The sequence below is a fragment of the Salvelinus alpinus genome, chromosome 4 (genome assembly GCF_045679555.1).
Source record: "Salvelinus alpinus chromosome 4, SLU_Salpinus.1, whole genome shotgun sequence".
Classification (NCBI taxonomy): Eukaryota; Metazoa; Chordata; class Actinopteri; order Salmoniformes; family Salmonidae; genus Salvelinus; species Salvelinus alpinus.
The window spans coordinates 62,295,616-62,320,120 of NC_092089.1; the positions used below are offsets into that span (position 1 = coordinate 62,295,616).

The following is a 24,505-nucleotide window of genomic DNA, read 5'->3' on the forward strand; positions in this document are numbered from 1 at the left end:
TCTTCTATTTTGAGAATACATCTTGTCAAATTTTACATAAGGGTTTCTTTGCCAACAGTCCATATCACAGTGATTTGTAATAGACTATATGGTAAGATATTTTAACAGAAAAAATACTAGATAACGAATTATCAGAAAAAAATGGCATAACATAGCAATTTACACTCGTGGAATCTGTCTTGCAAGTCCACATGTTCAAGCAATTCAATTCACAATGAATTTCACTTACCACCAAGCCTACATGTATCAAACAATTTTGAAGCGACAATGAAAGAGGATAATTGCAACCGATTTTAAACGGAGCTTATTTTACCACGAAATAGGCACCAAGCGAAAGAGGAGGGACTTGAAGGTACAATTTGCTGGGAATACCGAGGGTGTGCTTTCCAAGCACTTCAATCACAGAACAGCGCGCGGTGGTGACCCACGCGTATGATTCCGTCCAGCCTTTTACATTTGCGCTCATACTTCCGACTGCGCTCAGCATACATGGAAAACGATTTCGCTTTGTGAATGTCCGCCGGGAACAGCTCATAAATTGCACTCACAAAAAAAACAGTTCACTTCATCACTGTGTTTTGATACAAGTCGAAAATGTGATTTTTCTCAAGGGGGATATAGAGTCGTAAAATGGTTTTGGGACCCAGCGTCTCCACAAGGAAATGGTAAGTGTGCTGAATGATTATTATTGTACATCGTAATTGAGCCCTTATGTGGAATTCGTTTTATTTGTATTGTATAAAGTGTTTATAATTGACACTTATATATATTATTATTATGGAAGTTAATCGTAGGAGGGAGGACAGGACACCGACAGCCACTATATGTGCTGTTGTCCCGAACTTTTACACTAATGATGAAAAGTAGTTGTAAGTCCACTTTGTTTGGGAATCATGCTGTGCTGTTGCCCCAGTTCTTCCTACACGTGTTGTGCCAACTACTGTATATTGGAGATGGCCTCCAGCACTGACACAATGTGTTAGTGCATACCAAAAAAAATATCAATGGATTATGGATTGTTGTTTACATTAGACCGTCACTTGTATCATAGTTATTACAACCCCAGTCCAAATGTATACTAGGAATATTGGAAACTATCTACATTAAAAAAGACTACAACAGCACTGCATGCCCATAGCTAGCCGACTTAAAATCAATCATTAGAATAGTCACATTTCACATTGTTTCAAAGTGTGAAAGTTAATATCAAAATAACTACACACATTTGTCCACATTTTGCCTACAGTACTATGTAATGACCAATTGGTATGATGTGTGGTTGTCTATTTATGCATATGAACACTGCATTGAAGTTACATCTGACATTTACACTGACAAATGTACACTGGCACATTATGTACGCTAGTCGTACAGGCTATTTGATGGAGCAATCACGGTTAACCAATGCATCTTGATCAAAGGCACTCCAGCCGTGCCTTACCTCACCTGTCTCTAATAAAATCCTGATTACAATATAATCAAACCTCCTTTTAATATACAAATCAATTCCAAAAGCTTCAACAGGAGCAATGTATTTTGTTTCATTTGAAAACAGCAAAACATTTTGTAGAATCAAAAAATGTAATGCAGTAAAAGATGGTGTTACAGTTTTTTTCAATCACTTTGGTGCAATTGTCACATGTATGTAGTATATTTGTAGTATGTAGTATATATGTATATACACTGCTCAAAAAATAAAGGGAACACTTAAACAACACAATGTAACTGAGCACATGTGACAGACGTGACAGAGTCTGGAGACGCCGTGGAGAACGTTCTGCTGCCTGCAACATCCTCCAGCATGACCGGTTTGGCGGTGGGTCAGTCATGGTGTGGGGTGGCATTTCTTTGTGGGGCCGCACAGCCCTCCATGTGCTCGCCAGAGGTAGCCTGACTGCCATTAGGTACCGAGATGAGATCCTCAGAGCCCTTGTGAGACCATATGCTGACACATGCACATTTGTGGCCTGCTGGAGGTCATTTTGCAGGGCTCTGGCAGTGCTCCTCCTGCTCAAAGGCGGAGGTAGCGTTCCTGCTGCTGGGTTGTTGCCCTCCTACGGCCTCCTCCACGTCTCCTGATGTACTGGCCTGTCTCCTGGTAGCGCCTCCATGCTCTGGACACTACGCTGACAGACACAGCAAACCTTCTTGCCACAGCTCGCATTGATGTGCCATCCTGGATGAGCTGCACTACCTCAGCCACTTGTGTGGGTTGTAGACTCCGTCTCATGCTACCACTAGAGTGAGAGCACCGCCAGCATTCAAAAGTGACCAAAACATCAGCCAGGAAGCATAGGAACTGAGAAGTGGTCTGTGGTCACCACCTGCAGAATCACTCCTTTATTGGGGGTGTCTTGCTAATTGCCTATAATTTCCACCTTTTGTCTATTCCATTTGCACAACAGCATGTGAAATTTATTGTCAATCAGTGTTGCTTCCTAAGTGGACAGTTTGATTTCACAGAAGTGTGATTGACTTGGAGTTACATTGTGTTGTTTAAGTGTTCCCTTTATTTTTTTGAGCAGTGTATATATATATATGAAGTATATTTTCATAACTCTAAGCACAGAAATCTAAACAGATCATGAAAACTACTCATGTTTTCAAAATTCTAACAATTGACTGAGTACAACAAACACATTCACAAAGTCACTTGTTCACACCACAAGGTCACACTATCTATTTGGATGCATATTTAATCTAAGTCTACACACCCCTTTCACAGTTTTCACATTTTGCGGCCTTAAAATGAAATCTAAAAAAGGATTACGTTCGATTTTTTTTTACCCACCGATCTACCTAACCTACTCCATATTTTCAAAGTGAAAGACAAAGTATTCAACATTTAAAGGTGCACTATGCAGAAATCACTCTGCCATTTCCTGGTTGCTAAAATTCTAGTTTATGTGAGAAAACAATCAATTATAGAGTAAAGAATCATTCTACCATCTAAACCGCTGTGAATGCATTTATTGCATATATTGTATTTTCAGCCGTTTGAAGCTGGTGTACAAAACCAAAAGAAAAAGATGCAAAAATGGAACTTAAGAACGAGAAGCATAGAAATAGTGCACATAGAACAGATCTACCGCTTCTTAGACTTGCTTTCGATGAGAATGACAGATTTATAACTTCTATGTGAATTTGGTTGGGTCGCGCAAAAATAATACTTGGATGAAGCACCTTTGGTATCCATTACAGCTGTGAATCATTTTGAATAAGATTCTACTAACTTTGCACAACATTTAGGGCAACATATTTTGGTAAAAATTGCTCAAGCTCAGCCAGTTTGGTTGGGAACCATTGATGGACAGCAAGTCAAACCTTGTCATTGATTTTTTAAGTAGATTTAAGTCCAGACTGAGACAAAACCATTCAGGAACACTCAACACCTCTTGGATAGCCATTTTGGTTTGTCTATGGCATAACAACATTTGTAATTGTCTCGCTGAAGACTACAACTCTATCCCAGGGTTAGGTTTGCAGAAGACTATGGCAGGTTTTCCTTGAACCTTTTACCTGGGTTTTGCTCCTTTCATATTTATTTTGATATTTTGTTTCTTTTGATCCTTTTCTTTTGATCCTGCCGGTGACAAGCATACCCATAACATGATGCTGCCACCACAATACTTGAAAATACAGAAGATCAACAATATCACATTCATTACACATTACTGGCCTGTATAACAAAGTTAAATGAAGTATGCCTGTGTTAAATACACTCCGAATCATACATTCTGTTTGCAACAAGGACGTTAAGTAACACTGGGTGAAAATTGTCAATATTTATTTATTTATTTCCAGATATCTGACATTTTATTTAATATAAGGAGTAGACATGCTCCAGATACGAATGTCCTTAGTTTCTACATGCATCCAATCCGGACCTCCGAAGTCTCTCAGCTGTCGTATGAGTCCAGGTAAATATCTTGAGATACGTTTAAAACATGCACCTGATGCGTGTGCACTCGCTTACATACTTGTAGAATATTCTAACTCCGGAAATGGTAAGACTTTATACTCATTCATATTTTCAGAAATGTATCATATCTGTAGTCATTACCTGATCATTTATGTATCCGTACTTCTCAAAAAATGCATAATTTCAATAGATATTCTTACATGATATGTGAATCATAGACATTTGAATGTTTCATCCTCGTCTGATCGAAAATGGGCTAAATCCGACTCATGAAATGTCCAGCACCCAAATCATTTTATCTGTTCAGGTGCTGAAAATCATTGTGCTTCTTCGCATGAACATACATTTGCACCATACACAGTAATAGGCTATACAAGGTACGGAAAGGCAAACATCGTCATATTTAATCCAAGTTGCTATTTCCAAAGCTCTGTTATTTCTGTTTTTAAAAATGCAGCATAGCAAATCCAGAGCTCCAATCACAACACATGTTTTCTGGAAAGATGCAAATGTAGGCCAATCGTTGCGGGAAAATATTGTACTTATTTATCAGAAAATGAATACCCCTGCCTGCCCTGTTTGTTATCATTGACGATGTGATGGGTGCTGATTGGGTCATCAGTGGCGGTCTCTCACAGTCAAAACCAAACGTGGTGGTAGAGTGTTGGTCTGTGATCCTCTCCAAACTGTCAATGCATAAATCATGAATCAAAATTGTATCAATATTGCAAGAAAATATTGTCATTACTCATAACCAAAACTTACTGGCTGGAACTAGCTATAGTTAGCTAATGCACTTTTGTACATTGCGCTGTAACGTACAATTTACCTTATTCTAGTGCCCAAACAACATAATACTTCCAGGTCAACTGTAATATGAATACTATTGTAAAGCACAATTTCTCCCCTTTCCAGCAAAATCAGTGATGACCTTCATGCTGCCCGTCTCTGCATGATTGAAGAAGGCAATGCGCTCTGTCGGGTCTTTTTAAAAATGACGGATGGGGAAGCGAAACCTACGGTACCGCGTGATAGGGAAAAGGGGAGATAAGCTGTGTGGGGAAACGTTTTTTTTCTCCACCCGATTTGTCCAATTTATCACCTCAAAAATGTAAATAGAACACTATAAAGAGTTTATATAATGTGTCATAACATAACTATTTGAAGGTTTGTGTCGAATTTGAATCCGTTTTTTAGAGCGGCGCTAAAATTATCTTCAGAAGTAAACAGCAGCTGTCGCGGCTTTTGAGAGTCATGTTGGCTTGCAGTGATGACGCAAAAAATGCATACATTCAGTTGTATAATTGACTAGGTATCCCCCACTTACCCTGTCCCTTTCTTGTTTTTAATCTGCGAGAGAAGCGCTACACCTGGAGGTGAGAGGCTGTACGACACAGAATGAGTTGCATTGTGTGTGCTGTACGTTACATCATGACACGTCACAATTTAACGTACAGTGTCAGAGTGGTCAGTTTTTTTCAACTTTTCTCCAATACTATCGGGCCATTACCATGTCAATCAACGCTTGAATAGAAACGTAGTTCACACCCCAGATTTTGATGCCAACACAGTCGCTACAGTCCCATTAGTTTTCTTTGTAGCCTCGTTTGAATGTTGTGGTTGCACAAATTTGTACGGAATGGGGTTAGTCAACAGTAGCTAGCCAAGTTGCTAGTTAGTTACCTAGCTAGCTAGTTAGCTTATTATTAACCAGTAATACAAAATACATCTAAACATTTTAAAATGTTAGCGGTCACCTTGAGACCTGATAGGGGATAAAATAAAAAAATCCTGAAGGGAAGGCAATTTTCGTTATTTGTAACCTATTTGTAACATTACAAGTTAGCTTTTAACCCCTCCCCCTCTATCAAGCCTAGCTACATAATCCTACTGGCTACCGGCCAAGTTAGCCAGCTAACAGTCTTGATTCAAGTTATTAAGGTAAATAAAACATATGTCAAATTAGCTGCTCACTTTAGCGTTAACTTCTTTGAGGTATTTTCTGAACAGCTTCTCATTTCTTTGTTTCTCCAGTTTGAATGATATGGATTTAATATTTGTCAAATTATTGAGAATGTCCTCAAAACTCAAATATGCATCAGCAATTGTCTTTATTTAGCATATCAAAATGCATATCACAATCCTGCTATGGACCTCAGCCAAGAGTATACGCTGAGAAAATATACTATGAAGGCCTACTGTCAGTATTTGTCAACATATAGAAAAAATAGTATGTCCACATAGGCCTATCTCAGGACATCTAATGAGTCCAAATCCGGCCATACTACGTATGATATCCGGAGGGAATCCCCAAATGATATGTGCATGAAAGAAAAATATATACGCTGACATGGTCGCCAGGTGTATGGTGTTTCCTCTGCCACATTGGTGTGGCTGGCTTCTGGGTTAAGCAGTATGTCAAGAAGCAGTGCGGCTTGTCTGGGTTGTGTTTCGGAGGATGCATGGCTCTCAACCTTTGCCTCTCCCGAGTCAGCCAAGAGATGGATATCTGAACTCAATATAGCTTCCTATCTTCAATGTGCTAAGAAAACACAGATATGCTATGTAGAGTAAACAGTCAGTATTTGTCAACTTGAAGAGAGAAAATAAGAGTCACATATCTCAAGATATTGAATGAGTCCATATCCGGCCATCGGAAAAGTCCTTGTGTGATATTCGGAGTAATCCCAATATCATATATGTCTAAAAGACACATCTGGATTCCAAATTTGTCAGGATATGGTGCCTATCCACAAAACTTCAAATATACATTGGAAATGGTCTGTATTCTCTAGAACAGTGGTTCTTAACCTGGGTTCGATCGAACCCCAGGGGTTCGGTGAGTCAGTCTCAGGGGTTCGGCGGAGGTCAAGACACACATCCGACTCATATGATTCGTGATGACACGCCCCGCTTGGCCATCATTGGCTGCAGGTGATCACGCTACATCGCTTGGCCTATCTGTGCTGCAGGGAATTTGGTGCGCTCAGTAGTCGACTTGTGACTGTCGTGATGGTACGTCTTGTGATTTCTTTCTTAATATTTTAATCCCTTCATACTTACTATGTCGAGCAAAAAAAGAAAGTGGTCGGACGAATATGTACAATATGGATTCACATGTATAACGGAACGTGATGGGAGTCAGCGTCCTAACTGCATGATTTGCAATGCCAAGTTGAGCAATTCTAGTCTAGCACCGGCAAAACTAAGAGACCACTTCCTTAAGCTGCATGGAGATGGAAAATACAAGAACACAACGCTCGCTGAATTCAAGGTGAAGAGAGCCAGATTCGATGAAAAGGCTACTCTGCCTGTTCTCGGCTTTGTACCCATCAACAAACCGATCCTCACAGCATCGTACGAAGTTGCTTACCTGATCGCAAAGCAGGGCAAACCACACACCATTGGTGAAACACTCATAAAACCAGCTGTGTTGAAGATGGCGAATATCATGCTGGGAAAAGAGGCTGAAGTTAAGTTATCCCAAATTCCTCTTTCAAATGACACCATCAGCGACAGAATAGAGGACATGAGCAATGACATCTTGGCTCAAGTAGTTGCAGATCTGATTTCAAGCCCGGCAAAATTCAGCCTTCAACTCGACGAGACCACAGACGTTTCCAATCTAAGCCAGCTTGCTGTATTCGTGCGCTATGTGAAAGACGACGTGATAAAGGAAGATTTTTTATTTTGTAAGCCTCTTACAACAACAACTAAGGCAGCCGATGTGAAGAAACTTGTGGATGACTTCTTCAAAGACAACAATCTTTCGTGGGATATGGTTTCTGCAGTTTGTTCGCACGGAGCTCCAGTCATGCTGGGAAGAAAGTCTGGTTTTGGTCCGCTAGTGAAAGCCGATGCACCACACATCATTGTTACGCATTGTATTCTGCACAGGCATGCGTTGGAAACAAAAACCTTGCCTCCAAAACTGGCAGAAGTATTAAAAATTGTAGTGGAATGCGTGAACTATGTGCGAACTAGTGCTCTGAGGCACCGCATCTTCAGTGAGCTGTGTAAAGAAATGGGCTCTGAATTCGAGGTACTTCTGTACCATTCTAATGTTCGGTGGTTATCCCGGGGACAGGTGCTGAATCGTGTTTTTGCCGTGCGTGTGGAATTAGCCCTGTTTTTGCAAGAGCACCAACATTGTCATGCAGATTGCTTAAAAAATTCTCAGTTCATTCTCATTTTAGCGTACATGGCTGATATCTTCGCAGCTCTCAATCAGCTCAATCAAAAGATGCAGGGCGGTGGAGTCAACATCATCGAAGCGGAGGAAAACCTGAAGGCTTTTCAAAAAAAGCTACCGTTATGGAAACGACGAACAGAGAACGATAACTTCGCAAACTTTCCCCTGCTGGACGACTGTGTAAGTAAGATCGAAGATGTATCTGGAATCGGAGACATTTCTGTACCCGCGGAACTGAAGCAAGCAATTGCCACGCACTTAGATGAGCTTGCAAAGTCTCTCGTCGGATACTTCCCTACAAGAGAGTCATATCCAGCATGGATGAGACAGCCGTTCACATTTAGTGTTGAGACAACAGATGTCAATGATGAATACCTCGATGAAATCATTGAAATTCAGCAGAGCCAGGTTCATCAGCAACTCTTCAGAACAACAACGCTTTCAACGTTTTGGTGTCAACAAATGGTAACGTACCCTGTTATTGCTAAGAAAGCTCTGGAGATTTTCATACCGTTTGTTACAACATATCTTTGCGAGCAATCCTTTTCGAGGATGCTGTACATAAAAACGAAGAAAAGGAACAGACTTTGTTGCGAAAATGACATGAGTGGCACTTGCCAAGGTGAAGCCGCGCATTTCTGAACTGGTCTCTGAAAGGCAACAGCAGAAGTCACACTGATTTGCAGTAAATATTCATTATTATGTTTTTGTTTTTGTGGGAAAATCATGTTTTGATGATTTTGTTCTTTGAACACACGGTGTTGATGTTGATGCACGGTTCATTTTGTGCACCAGTAAAATATATACCTGTTTTGAATTTGAAAAAATCATATTTTATTTTTCCAATTAAGAAGGGTTCGGTGAATGCGCATATGAGACTGGTGGGGTTCAGTACCTCCAACAAGGTTAAGAACCACTGCTCTAGAATATCAAAATCGTGTCATGTAAAGGTATCCCCTGACAATTATCATTTTTGCCCAGCGTAAAACTGCAAGACAACATGGCAAATAATGTAATTCTTTGGTGTGAGTTAAAAACTACAGATTTGGGTCAAATCCAATACATACCCTCTGTATTGTCAACTATTGTGGTGGCAGCATCATGTTATGGGTATGATTTTCACTGGCAGGGACTGGGGTGTTTATCAGGATCAAAATAAATATGTAAAGAGCAAAGCCCAGGTAAAACATTTGAGGAAAACCCACCTCAGATTTCAGTTTTATTTTTCAGCGGGACAATTACACACATTTTAATGCCAGCATGGCTTTCCAAGAGGCGTTGAGTGTTCCTGAGTGGTCCAGTCTCAGTCCTGACTTAAATTTGCTTGAAAATCCCTCAATCATTCCCAACAAATATCTACTGAGCTTGAGCAATTTTTACAAAAACAATGGATATGATGTATGTTGCCCTAAGAGTTGTGCAAAGTTGATAGAATCTTATAAAAAAATATTCACAGCTGTAATGGCTGCCAAAGGTGCTTCCACCAAGTATTAACTCAGGGGTATGAAGACATAGGAAATCAACACATATTATTATTATAAAAAATATATATATTTGGAAAATATAAAGGAAAAAAATCCAGTTGAATCTAATCAAATCAAACTTTATTTGTCACATGCGCCGAATACAACAAGTGTAGACCTTACCGTGAAATGCTTACTTACATGCCCTTAACAGTGCAGTTCAAGAAGAGTTAAATGACTATTGTAGCTGGAAACAGCAGATTTTTAATGGAATATCTACATAGGCGTACAGACGCCAATTATCAGTGGCCCGAGTGCAACCAGGAGTGCAACCGTCACTCCTGTGTGCCAATGGCCTGCCACTCCTCTTTCTATTCCGGTTAGAGCCCGTTTGTGCTGTTCTGTGAAGGGAGTAGTACACAGCGTTGCACGAGATCTTCAGTTTCTTGGCAATTTCTTGCATTGCCTTCATTTCCCAGAACAAGTATAGACTGATGAGTTTCAGAAGAAAGTTCTTTGTTTCTGGCCATTTTGAGCATGTAATCGAACCCACAAATGCTAATGCTCCAGATACTCAACTAGTCTAAAGAAGGCCAGTTTTATTGTATCTTCAGGATTGGTGGGTCCCCTGCAGGACGGTTGAGCTAACATAGGCTAATGCGATTAGCATGAGGTTGTAAGTAACAAGAACATTTTCCAGGACATAGACATTAGAGGTCGACCGATTATGATTTTTCAACGCCGATACCGATTATTGGAGGACCAAAAAAGCCAATACCGATTAATCGGCCGATTTTTATATATATATTTGTAATAATGACAATTACAACAATACTGAATGAACACTTAATATAATACAAAAATCAAATAAATTTAGTCTCAAATAAATAATGAAACATGTTCAATTTGGTTTAAATAATGCAAAAACACAGTGTTGGAGAAGAAAGTAAAAGTGCAATATGTGCCATGTAAAAAAGCTAACGTTTAAGTTCCTTGCTCAGAACATGAGAACATATGAAAGCTGGTGGTTCCTTTTAACATGAGTCTTCAATATTCCCAGTTAAGAAGTGTTAGGTTGTAGTTATTATAGGAATTATAGGACTATTTCTCTCTATACCATTTGTATTTCATATACCTTTGACTATTGGATGTTCTTATAGGCACGAATGTATTGACAGCCTAATCTCGGGAGTTGATAGGCTTGAAGTCATAAATAGCGCTGTGCTTCAAGCATTTCTAAGAGCTGCTGGCAAACGCAGGAAAGTGCTATTTGAATGCTTACGAGTCTGCTGCTGCCTACCACTGCTCAGTCAGACTGCTCTATAACATATCAAATCATCGACTTAATTATAATATAATAAACACACAGAAATACGAGCCATAGCTCATTAAAATGGTAAAATCTGTAAACTATCATTTCGAAAACAAAACGTTTATTCTTTCAGTGAAATACGGAACCGTTCAGGTGGCATCCCAAAGTCTAAATATTGCAGTTACATTGCACAACCTTCAATGTTATGTCATAATTATGTAAAATTCTGGCAAATTAATTATGGTCTTTGTTAGCAAGAAATGGTCTTCACACAGGTCGCAACAAGTCACGCGGCCCAAAATGCTGCTTATACCCTGACTCTGCTTGCACAGAACGCAAGAGAAGTGACACAATTTCCAGAGTTAATATTGCCTGTTAACATTAATTTATTTTAACTAAATATGCAGGTTTAAAAAAAATATATACTTCTGTATTGATTTTAAGAAAGGCATTGATGTTTATGGTTAGGTACATTGGTGCAACGACAGTGCTATTTTCGCGAATGCGCTTGTTAAATCATTACCCATTTGGCAAAGTAGGCTGTCATTCGATGATAAATTAACAGGCACCGCATTGATTATATGCAACGCAGGACAAGCTAGTTAAACTAGTAATATCATCAACCATGTGTAGTTAACTTATGATTATGTTAATATAGATGTTTTTTATCAGATAAGTTTAATGCTAGCTAGCTACTTATCTTGGCTCCTTGCTGCGCTCGCATAACAGGTGGTCAGCCTCCCACTCAGTATCCTCATCGAGTGCAATGTAATCGGCCATAACCAGCGTCCAAAAATTCCGATTACCGATTGTTATGAAAACTTGAAATCGGCCCTATTTAATCAGCCATGCCGTTTAATCGGTCGACCTCTAATAGACATACAGTTGAAATTGGAAGTTTACATACACTTAGGTTGGAGTCATTAAAACTAGTTTTTCAATCACTCCACAAATTTCTTGTTAACAAACTATAGTTTTGGCAAGTCGGTTAGGATGTCTACTTTGTGCATGACACAAGTAATTTTTCCAACAATTGTTTTTCAGACAGATTATTTCTCTTATAATTAACTGTATCTCAATTCCAGTGGGTCAGAAGTTTACATACACGGAGTTAACTGTGCCTTTAAACAGCTTGGAAAATTCCAGAAAATGATGTCATGGCTTTAGAAGCTTCTGATAGGCTAATTGACATCATTTGAGTCAATTGGAGGTGTACCTGTGGATGTATGTCAAGGCCTACCTTCAAACTCAGTGCCTCTTTGCTTGACATCATGGGAAAATCAAAAGAAATCAGCCAAGACCTCAGAAAAATAATTGTATACCTCCACAAGTCTGGTTCATCCTTGGGAGCAATTTCCAAATGCCTGAAGGTACCACGTTCATCTGTACAAACAATAGTACGCAAGTATAAACACCATGGGACCATGCAGGCATCATACCGCTCAGGAAGGAGACGAGTTCTGTCTCCTAGAGATGAACTTATTTTGGTGCAAAAGGTGCAAATCAATCCCAGAACAACAGCATAGGACCTTCTATATCCACAGTAAAACGAGTCCAACATCGACATAACCTGAAAGCCCGCTCAGCAAGGAAGAAGCCACTGCTCCAAAACCGCCATAAAAAAGCTAGACTACGGTTTGCAACTGCACATGGGAACAAATTTCGTACGTTTTGGAGAAATGTCCTCTGCTCTGATGAAACAAAAATAGAACTGTTTGGCCATAATGACCATCATTATGTTTGGAGGAAAAAGGGGAATGCTTGCAAGCTGAAGAACACCATCCCAACCGTGAAGCACAGAGGTGGCAGCCTTATGTTGTGGGGTTGCTTTTCTGCAGGAGGGACTGGTGCACCTCACAAAATAGATGGCATCGTGAGGTAGGAAAATTATGTGGATATATTGAAGCAACATCTCAAGACGTCAGTCAGGAAGTTAAAGCTTGGTCGCAAATGGGTCTTCGAAATGGACAATGACCCCAAGCATACTTCCAAAGTTGTGGCAAAATGGCTTAAGGACAACAAAGTCAAGGTATTGGAGTGGCCATCACAAAGCCCTGACCTCAATCCTATAGAAAATGTGTGGGCAGAACTGAAAAAGCTTGTGCGAGCAAGGAGGCCTTACAAACCTGACTCAGTTACACCAGCTCTGTCAGGAGGAATGGGCCAAGATTCACCCAACTTATTGTGGGAAGCTTGTGGAAGGCTACCCGAAATGTTTGACCCAAGTTAAACAATTGAAAGGCAATGCTCCCTAACCCGGACGGCCAAACCCTCCCTAACCCGGACGATGCTAGGCCAATTGTGCGTCGCCCCACGGACCTCCCGGTCGCGGCCGGCTGCGACAGAGCCTGGGCGTGAACCCAGAGTCTCTGGTTGCACAGCTAGCGCTGCGATGCAGTGCCCTAGACCACTTCGCCTCAATTGGCCTAGCGTCATCCGGGTTAGGGAGGGTTTGGCCGGTAGGGATATCCTTGTCTCATCGCGCACTAGCGACTCCTGTGGCGGGCCGGGCGCAGTGCACGCTAACCAGGTCGCCAGGTGCACGGTGTTTCCTCCGACACATTGGTGCGGCTGGCTTCCGGGTTGGATGCGCGCTGTGTTAAGAAGCAGTGCGGCTTGGTTGGGTTGTGTTTCGGAGGACGCATGGCTTTCGACCTTCGTCTCTCCCGAGCCCGTACGGGAGTGGTAGCGATGAGACAAGATAGTAACCACTAACAATTGGATACCACGAAATTGTGGAGAAAAGGAGGTAAAATTAAAAAAAAAATATATATTTTTTTTTAAATAAATAAAATACAAATAAATAAAAATAAAACAATAGCTCTGGTCCAACATTAAGCCAACTCTCGGACGTTAAAAGACATTCAAAGTTCCTCCATAGAAGCCGCTCCTCTGTAGGTAAAATTCTGTGGGCCTAACTCAGATAGTGCATTTCATAACAAGATAACCAGCACTTCATTCCAAGCCTCCTCCTCCACCCTTTCTCACACTCTCCCAACCCGCATCTCGCGCTCTAAACTTGTCTGTCCATAGGTACTGGCAGCACAGTGCACAGTGTGTGTGTTTGTCTTTCAAAAGTTTATTATGAAAAATGAAACAAATGATGGTTCTGTTCAGAACAAAAATGATTTTGGTTCCAATCCTTGGTCTCTGATGAAGCTGGTGTTATAAATTACATGTGGTGATTTCCCGTTCGCTGATTCTCCCAGCAAGACAGAGATAAGAGGTGTAAACAGCTGAGAGCCAAGAGTAAAGGAAAGGCAAAGCAAGTGTGTTCTGATGATTAGCTGTGACGACTAGAAATGTGTTCATCTCTGTTCCAATGTGAGCTGCCTGCCTGCCTGCCTGGCTGGTCAAAGTGAGCTTACGCAACAACTCAGCAGCCAGTCAATAAGGCAGTGGCGGTGCCAGGTTTGGTGTGTGGTAGATACTAGATAGAGGATGAGTTCTGATGAATGGCATGGCATGGAGAGGGCCTTGTTGGAGGATCAATAGACTCCACTTTCACATCGCATTAGAACTCTGTGGAGCTGAGCAAACCCAAGAGCTAAAGGTTAGATGTGAAAACAAACTTTCTGACAGCTTCCATTCCTATGTACACTTTACGTCCTTCCCTGAGAAGTTCTATATACTCTGAAAGCCCTCTATCTGTCTCACGGCCCAATACGGCACAGACTCACACCGTCCCATCAGTTAAACAGAGGGGAATACCTCTCTGTTCAATTACAGGTCTCAGTGGAAACGTACAGTATCAAACTTTATCAAATGTATTTTTGATAGGTAGAGGACTTACTACTGCACATGTCCACTTTGTAGAAATTAGTACATGGATGTAATGAGGAAGTACAGTATGTGATTGCTGTCGTCATACACAGTTTGTCATAAGAATGCATTGTCATGACTTTCTGAATGGCCATTCTTTCCACAATGTATCTAGAACCTAAATAATGGTATTGGTGAAAAGAGTGGAACGTGAAAGCTGCATATAAAACTTTTTTTCATCCCAGTTGGTAATTATAGACAGTGTGCTCTCACCCCAGAAATGAACGGCAAGTGAAAAATGAACAGCAAGAGAACAATGAGAGATTTCCATGTCTCTGCAGTTTATCACCATTTCTCCTATTGATCAGACCTCAGTAGAGAGCTCGTGATTTGCGTGGTCAAGGTGCTGCTGTGAATTGTTGACTTTATGTTCCTAATATTGCTTATAATTACTGAATTGAGCCTGCACTGACTGTGTTTATTTTTATTTTTGTAAACCTTTATTTAACTAGGCAAGTCAGTTAAGAAAAAAAATATTATTTACAATGACGGCCTAATAAAAAAATAAAAACATTTACAATGATGGCCAAACCCTCCTCTAACCCAGACGACGCTGGGCCAATTGTGCGCCGCCCTATGGGACTCCCGATCACGGCTGGTTGTGATACAGCCCGGGATTGGACCAGTGTCTGTAGTGACGCCTCTAGCACTGAGATGCAGTGCCTTAGACCGCTGCGCCACTCGCCACTCGCCACTCTGCAGCCACTCGCCACTGTGTCACTGGATCATTGATTATAAGAGAACTGAAAAACAAAATGAAACGGTTTTTATAAATATTTTATACAGTCCATAAAGCTTGTTAAAACAGCTTTCAAATTATAAATGAGTTATGGCTCATTTATTAGAGAAGAAAATGTCAGAAAGAGAAAGACCCAATTAAAGCTTTTAGGAAAGTCGTTCTTCACTGACACTCTGTAACGGTCCATTTTGTTGTTTTCAGTAATTGATTAAGTTATATCATGTCCATCCCTGTAGAGTAACCGTTTTTGTCAGGCACTGAGAAATAAATAGACAATAATTTTTCATGACATTATATCAGTGTTGTGTTAGTCCTGAGTGCTTTTCTGTTTGGAGAGAAAAATGTTTTCGATTTCTGTGTTTTTTGGCAAGGATTTTTTTTAAACTCAGACAAGCGAACATTGTCATTCACCTCAGGTACTGTCCGTATTACGAATATCACATTTTAATAGATCCCAGCTAACACAGTGGATCTGGGATGATTCCTGCTGAGAGATGAGAGGCACTCGGCCGACGTTATGTGAAGTCCGCCTTAGGCTGTATTACTTATGGCTAGGATGCGGGGATTGAGCTCGGGCTGATTCCGGTGTGAGTTATCTGGCCCAAATGTAATACTCGGGTCTCGGGCCGATTGGGCTACTTTCTGGTAGATGATTACACAGGCTGCTTTACATAATGAACATTTCATTATTTATTTATTTTTCCATATTTTCTCATTGTTTCTGTGATCAAAAAATGCAATGAACATTTAAATAAAACATTTTAAGAGTCCTGTTTAAGTAGTATTTTAGTATTTTGATACTTTGTGCAAGGCAATTGATAAGCGTTAAAAACTTTGTGGATGGAGCCTCCCGAGTGGTGCAGCGGTCTAAGACACTGCATCGCAGTGCGAACTGCGTTGCTACAGATGCTAGGTTGATACCCGTGCCGGCCGCGACCGGGAGACCCATGAGGCGATGCACAATTGGCCCAGCGTCTCCGAGTTAGAGGAGGGTTTGGCCGGCCGGGATGTCCTTGTCCCATCGCGCTGTAGCGACTCCTGTGCAGGGCCAGGTGCATGCACACCGACACGGTCACCTGGTGTACGGTGTTTCCTCCGACATAATTTGAATGAATTAAATGTATAATAGTAATTTTTAAAATGACTAAATCGGGTAATTTTGTATACATTTATTTAAATTTGCATCGGGACACTTCTGGGGGGTTCTGGTAAGATGCCTGCAAAGTCGGCTGAATTCCGGTAGAAAGAAACGGCCCAATGTACCCAATGTACTCATTCATTTTGATTCTGGGCCGAGTCCGACACTCGATTTCGGGCCGATTTCAATCAGTTCTGGACCCCCGGAGGAGGGCCGCTTCTGGGCCGGTTGCTGATTGCTAGCTGGGATGTTTGCACAAACACACACACACACACTGAATCAACATAATATTTACATTTACATAAAGAAATAATATGATATTGTATGCTAGAAAGTTGAGTTCTACTGTAAATGTTGGAAATAATTTTCCTCAAATAAAATAATGAATTCGGGCCCTTGTCGACATACAATATCCTGTCCTGTATGACACCTCTAAGTAACGCTTGTCACACATGAATATCATTGTGTCAATTACAGTCTATCACTTTGGCAAATTTTTCAGATTTAAGTGGTATATTTTCAAAACTCTAAACTGATTACACTTTTAATGCCCCTTATCTTATTATCACATTTTAGGGAAGACCAAGATGCAGACAGTGTCGAAGTAACAAAAGTTTATTACTAGAACAGGGGGCAGGCAAAACGAAAGGTCAAGGACAGGCAGAGGTCAGTAATCCAGATCAGTCCAAAAGGTACAGAACGGTAGGTAGTCTCAGGGTCAGGGAGAGGTCAATAATCCAGTGTTGTGTGACAAGGTACGGAACGGCAGGCAGGCTCAGGGCCAGGGCAGAATGGTCCAAACTAGAAAACAGGAACTAGAAACAGAAAGGAGCAAGGGGAAAACCGCTGGTAGGCTTGACAAACAAAACGAACTGGCAACCGACAAACAGAGAACACAGGTATAAATACACTGGGGATAATGGGGAAGATGGGCGACACCTGGAGGGGGATGGAGACAAGCGCAAAGACACGTGAAACAGATCAGGGTGTGACACTTATGTTCAGAAACTTTGATTTTGCATTCATTGGGGGGTTCACACACCCTTCACCCCTGAGTCATTCATGCAAAAAAATACTGTACCATGAGCACATTTTGTTTAGGCCCCAATACATCAGATAATGATAGGCTCTGCATTGTTTTGTTGTCATTTTAACTACCTTTTAATCCAATAGCAAACAGTAAAAGATATACATTTAAAAACGTTTATTTTTTAAGTGCTGAATAGAAAGAATAACAGATGCTAAATATGATTTTCTATACAGTTTTTGACTTTGCACAATTGTTTTATAATTTGTATCCAATGGCAGGTTGTGAGCAGTGGTGGAAAAAGTATCCAATTGTCATACTTGAGTAAAAGTAAAGATCCCTTAATAGAAAATGACTCAAGTAAAAGTAAAAGTTACCCAGTAAAATTCTTCTTGAGTAAAAGACTAAAAGTATTTTGTTTAAAATATACTTAAGTATCAAAAGTAAATGTAATTACTAAAATCTACTTAAGTATCAAAAGTAAAAGTGTAAATAATTTCAATTTGTTTATATTAAGCAAACCAGACGGCAACATTTTCTTTTTTTTTAAATTTACGGATAGCCAGAGGCACACTCCAACATTCAGACATCATTTACAAACGAAGCATGTGTGTTTAGTGAGTCCACCAGATCAGAGGCAGTAGGGATGACCAGGGATGTTCTGTTGATAGGTGCGTGAATTGGACCATGTTCCTGTCCTGTTAAGCATTTAAAAGGTATCGAGTACCTTTGGGTGTCAAAGAAAATTAATGGAGTAAAAAGTACAAGGCAGCCAAAAGCTGAATTGCAGCATACTGCACATACAAGTAATTTGAAGAAAAACTATTTAAAATGAAATCAGCAAGTCAGTTAGGATGGGAGCTGAAGAATATATGGGAGTTGAAACAGATCAAATGGTATTGAGAGCGGAGCATTGATGATCTCGGAGGGAGCTGGTCAGTCAGAGTCGGAGAGACAGTCAGGTCCGCAGCCTTGGAATCTCATCTCGCTGTCCCCTCACGTCCTCCTTTCTCTGGCTTTGTTGATGGTTAGCTGGCTAGCCACTCCTCTCAACAAACACCGTGTAGCACCAGGGCCCTAACTAGGGTTTGAATTTTAGTGAGGTCCTTAAGAGTCATTTGCTATTTGGTGATCAGCAAAAACATGCAAAAATAACCCCAGGCCATTATCACCTTGGCTGCTGTAGGTTCATTCACCTCAGTCGATCTACAAAAAATACATAGCCTATTATCTATACAATTGCTATGTTATACCTCTGAAAAGGAGGAAATATGAGAAAATATTCACACTGACATGTAGCAACAGCAAAAAAAAAAAAAACAGATGACATTTTTAGAACTGTATTGTATGCACTTTGATTGGATTTGAATGTAGACCTCTAGGAAAGATAGGCCATGTAGATATATTCATATAAAAAAAAATTATAAGTTCCTGACTTGTTTGATGAGATTAGTACAGATTTTCTCAGGGGATCACAAATTGGGCCTGTGACCCCAAGTTTGGGAACCACTGTACTAACCTCTCTCTCCGCTTGCTTCCGCTCTGTCACGGATCCCTCCGGAACTTTCATCACGCACACCTGTCCCCTATTCCCACTGATTAGTATTTGTATATACTGTATGTGCCCTTTGGTTTCCACTGGGTGTCGGTTATTGTTACAATGTCCGTTTGTGCGTGTGAGTACCTGTGCTGTGTGTTTTGGGCTTTTGCGTAGATAATTACGGGTCTCGTCCCGTGTGTTAATCGTTGTGCGCGTGTGTTATATAGTTGAGGTACTCCTCACTCTTTTGTTTGGGTTTCAACCCTGTGCGTTTTGTTTAGTGTTTGTTTGGTCTTCGTCCCCGTGCCTTTACACGGCACGTCGTAATGTGGGTACAATAAAAAAAATATATGTTACGCATTCCTGCGTCTGTCTCCCGAATCATTCATACCGATGCGACACTCTCTCTCTGTCTCTTCTGCTTCCTCCTGCATGCATTGCAGCCTGTCTCTGCCTCCCCACTGAGCGCCACATCACTGTAAGTCTCAGTAGCCTACTCTCTGTAAAGCAAAGTTAATATGAGATTTTAGTAGCGTAATTTTTGTTCCTGCTGAGGTAGGCTCCGTTTAACTTTAGCTTCTTACTTCATCCTTCTAGCTGGCTAAGTCATACTAGCCAGAGCCCTTCAATGTTACAGCAATTTAAGTCTCTGCCGGCAAATAGTCACCTGACTGACATATCTATAAGCGACTATTTACCAGTTGTGCACTCATTCTCCGAGAGTCAGTATTTGTTTGTTTGGGGGGGATGTCTGTAGACAAGGCAGGAGTTGCGGGACGGTTTTAAAATTGCCTTTTGTACGGCATCTCACAAACACGCTGTGAGCAGCAGCATCTCTAGACTAGTTGCCTATTGAGCTGACTGCGAGCTAGGGTAGTTCGTTTCACGTCGCCGCGAGAATTAGTTGTTTGACAGAGTGCTGAATGTGCTGCTAAAATGGGAAATACGGGAGGCAAATCCGTGGGATGCAGGCGAACATAGCACAACAAACCACTGTAAATTATTCCACTCGTTCCCAAAGAGGCAGGCGCAAATATAATTCAGTCAGATCAAAAATATAAGCATTCTGAGCTTTGATTAATGCTGGGAGCAATATTTAGATGTTGACCCGCAATTGATTTTCTTTACTGTGTACAATATACTGTACATTATACAAATTAGAAAAAGGTCCGGTCCTCGGTGTCCTGATATGTAGTTACGGCCATGTGTAGCACCCACATAGGTAATGCTACTTGTGCCACCACAAAGGTGCTGGAAGCTCACCACACAATGTCTATGGTCAGAGTAACATATCTTCACTAAAACATCTCCACTTGCAATCCTCTCGCTTGTATTTCTGTTTCACCGGTGTTCTGGCATCATTTAAATCCCAATCCCAACAGTCCCCAACAGATGTGATTCTTCAAAGTAGCCACCCTTTGCCTTGATGACAGCTTTGCACACTCTTGGCATTCTCTCAACCAGCTTCATAAGGTAGCCACCTGGAATGCATTTCAATTAACAGCTGTGCCTTAAAAGTTAATTTGTGGATTTGTTTTCCTTTTTAATGCATTTGAGCCAATCCGTTGTGTTGTGACAAAGTAGGGGTGGTATACAGAAGATAGCCCTATTTGGTAATAGACCAAGTCCATATTATAGCAAGAACAGCTCAAATAAGCAGAGAGAAATGACAGTCCATCATTACTTTAAGACAGGAAGGTCAGTCAATCCGGAACATTTCAAGAACTTTGAACGTTTCTTCAAGTGCAGTCGCAAAAACCATCAAGCGCTATGATGAAACTGGCTCTCATGAGGACCACCACAGGAAAGATTGAATAAGTATAGAAATTGAAAGAGTGATTTGGTACAGTTAACAAGTGACTTTGTGAATTGTTCGTTGTACTCAGTCAAAGAAAAAACATGAGCCATTTTGAGGATCTGTTTTGATATTTGTGCTGAGAGTTGTGAAAATGTACCACATACTTCTGAAAATTGCGCCAAAGTGATTGTAAAAAACTAACCATCATAGAAACCCGAGTGAGCAGGTGTCAGTTGGCATTTGAATTACAGTAGCCACAGAATAGAGTGTGATGAGGAAAATACTGCTTTGTTTTCTTGGTACTTTGTTTTCTAAGAACTTGCTCCACACTTTTTCTGATCTCCGGAAAATAATGTTTTTATTTTTTTTACATTTGGGATTGGAATGGTGGACATATTTGGTAGCGGCTAGACTGTTTATCTATCCCCTAGAGTTTAGTCCAAGAGAAATAGGAGTGTTTATTTTGCAACGTGTGACTAATGGAAATCAATGACAACAAACATGTAAAAAACTGATTATGATATTGATTTCTCTATGGAGGGGTAAGTGCTCTTGGGGTGGATTTGAATACGTCAGTGTAATGAACTCCGGAATTTAGTCAGTGAAACAAGAATCCCTGTTAAAAATCCACTCGGGATTGTTTATACCACAGAAACATTTGGGAACCTAAACTTTTAGTCTGCCGGCCCAATAACTTCCAGAAGTGAGAGAGGAGAAGAGCAGAGCAGCAGCAGTGGGTAATCAGTTCCTTGAACCGACTGGGAGAGAAGAAAAGAACAGGGCAAATACGCAGAAAGTCGTGCTGCGGTCTGCCACAGACAACCAGTAGATAGAAAACAAACTCAAGAACCAAGTACTCGTGCTTCCGCATGTATTCCCCAGAGCCTGGCCCTGCATAAGCTTGGGTGACTCTCTCTCCCCTCTTGAGAGGGATTGTTCTCTGTCTGAGCTCGACTTGACTGAACAAATCTCCAGTTTATAGGTTCATCTGGAATGTTAAAGCGTTCCGTATGTTATACGGCAGATCAATTTGTCCGCCGTCCGAAATGAACATGTACATTTGGTGAAATTCTTAAAAGAGAGACACGTGCCAATGAGAGCACTAAAGTTAGTTCTAAATACTTTGCCACGGGGATAGGAGCATTTTAAGGAGAGCCATGTCTGATTTTTGTTATACACATCATTGCCTTTAATAATCGGCTCTGTTGCTACAGCACCTGTTCTTATATTGGATGGATGACGTCAAGTATGGGGCGCCAGGTAGCCTAGTGGTTAGAGCGTTGGACTAGTAACCGAAAGGTTGCAAGATCAAATCCCCAAGGTAAAAAATGCATCGTTCTGCCCCTGAACAAGGCAAGTTAACCCACTGTTCCTAGGTCGTCATTGAAAATAAGAACTCGCTCTTAACTGACTTGCCTAGTTAATTAAAGGTTAAAAGGAATGGCAACATAAACTTAGCCTCAGTGATGTATTCTCCCAAACCAATGGCTCTTATCGAGTTGCAGACCTTTTCCTCCTATCTTGAATATTATTATTACTATATTTTTGTTAATGTTCCCCAGGCATAGATTATTTGAGTTGAAAAAAGTTGATCTACAATAAACAATTATTTATTCACTGTCGAACATCAGCAATTTAATAGTATTGTCAATCCTTTAAAGAAAAGTGGTATCTGAGTATGACTACAGTAGTATATCGTTATACAACAGACAGTTGTTAATAGGAATGCAGTCATTTGAATAGAAACTTTGAAACATGTACAATGCATTCGCCCAGTAGTCAAGAATATAGATGAAGGGTTAGGCTCGTGTGACCACTTTGAAATCATTCTTAATCCCCAAAGCTTTATTTAAAGATCAAGTTTGGCAACAGCAAAACAGTGAGTGGACATCCCCATTTTATCTATGTAGGCTATTAGACTAAGTTATTTTATCCAGCTCGTGTTATAATTTTGGATGTGCGTAAAAATCCCTCCTTGTAGGCCATATGCCCGTCATGAAATGAGACATGAGATAATCTGGTGACACTATTTAGAAACATTTCAGTTATTTTCCCTTAACAATAGCTTTTTTTCCATTTCATTTGATAAAAAAACAAGTCGTTAGTAGGCTAACCTTACCCTACTGTAACGAAAGCTGGTTCAACAGCAATGCGTCTGGTGTCTTTCTTATCCTGGCCAAAAGCTTTCTAAATGGTCTACTTGTGTCTTTTGCCGACATGCTTTTGCATTATTCACAATTCACATATGACTACCTGCAGTGCATACTCCATTCGGCTTGTAACCATCTACATTTCCAAAGAGATCCTCTTGTCTGGTTACAAAAGGCGCGTTTCTCCAAACATAGGCTCATCATTTGTTTCAGTCTTATAACGCCATATCAACGGTAGTCCTCTGCTATATCTTGCTTATTGAGAACCTGCCTCTCACATACAATAAACTTTACGGGAGCCTCTTATTTTTTTAGAAGCGCGATGCATAAAAGGCCTACACTCGTTGAAGGCAGTTAAATCAAATCAAGTCAAATATTATTTGTCACATGCACCGAATACAACCGGATTTGTCATTTACCTTGAATTTTTTTTTACTTACAATGGATGACGTAAGTAAGCATTTCATGTAGGAATTCCTTGGCCTTACAAATTCTGAAAAAGCTCCGGCCTAACACTTAGACACGAGTCCATGAAACCCAGACAGCAAACTGTGAGCTGTGTTTACCCTTAATGCACTGCAAGTGAGAAATCATGGTAGTTTATACTGGCAGTGGTAGAGAAGCACTTTATTACCCCAGGATGAGACGCCTGCCACTCTGTCCTCAACGCCATGACCTCTGAAAATACACAAAGCCATGTCCTCCCTGGACTGTTCAACTCAATTTCATTCTCCAGTGTGTTGCATTGAGTAATATCACAAATATGCACTGTAGCCTACTTTACAAAGGTTATGGGACTTTATTTTGAGAGAAAATTCATTCTAGTCTTATTCAGGATGACAGGGGTGAGTTATTTGCAGTTATTTATTTAACTATCGTAAAATGTAATCTTCAGATATGATGTTGATAGCTGTGTCTGGTGAAAAGCTATTGTTTAGTGTGCAGAGTTAAAATAAAGTATTAATGAGCTTTATTTTTGGTGAGTTCCTTCGGGAAATACCTCCAATGTTAGTGTTTCTTGGGGGGAAAAAATTCGTAAAAGAAACATTAACTCAGCTGGATACCGCGTGACATAAAAGTATGTGAATATATAGAGTTCGCCAGCTTGTAGTCATAAAACCCGGAAGTGAGCTACCTCTGGTTCGTTCAGCCATCCCTATAGGGAAAATTAATGGGGATGGAATGGGGTTTATGAGATAAATGCTGAAAATAACGTCCGAGGTTAACACAGGCTTAGGAGATCTTATAAATTTTGTTCTATGAGATAATAGCAGCCAGTAAACACAACCTTTATGAAGTCTTTGTGCTTAGTGTTTTTTTATATTACATAACAAATCACAAAAAGTGACGTTAGCTGAGGAAGATTATCTCATAGAACAAAACGTATAAGATCTCCTAAACC

The 24,505-nt window shown here is 40.5% G+C and overlaps 1 protein-coding gene across 3 annotated transcripts in view; it reads left to right on the forward strand.

Moving 5' to 3' along the window:
* Positions 1 to 394: 394 nt before the first annotated feature.
* Positions 395 to 24,505, forward strand: part of LOC139574091 (5-hydroxytryptamine receptor 4-like) — a 172,307-nt gene continuing 148,196 nt past the window's right edge. For all 3 annotated transcript variants that reach the window (XR_011674719.1, XM_071398260.1, XM_071398261.1), the window contains exon 1: positions 395 to 665. The gene's annotated coding sequence lies outside the window, so the exon portion shown is untranslated. The remainder of the gene's footprint in view (positions 666 to 24,505) is intronic.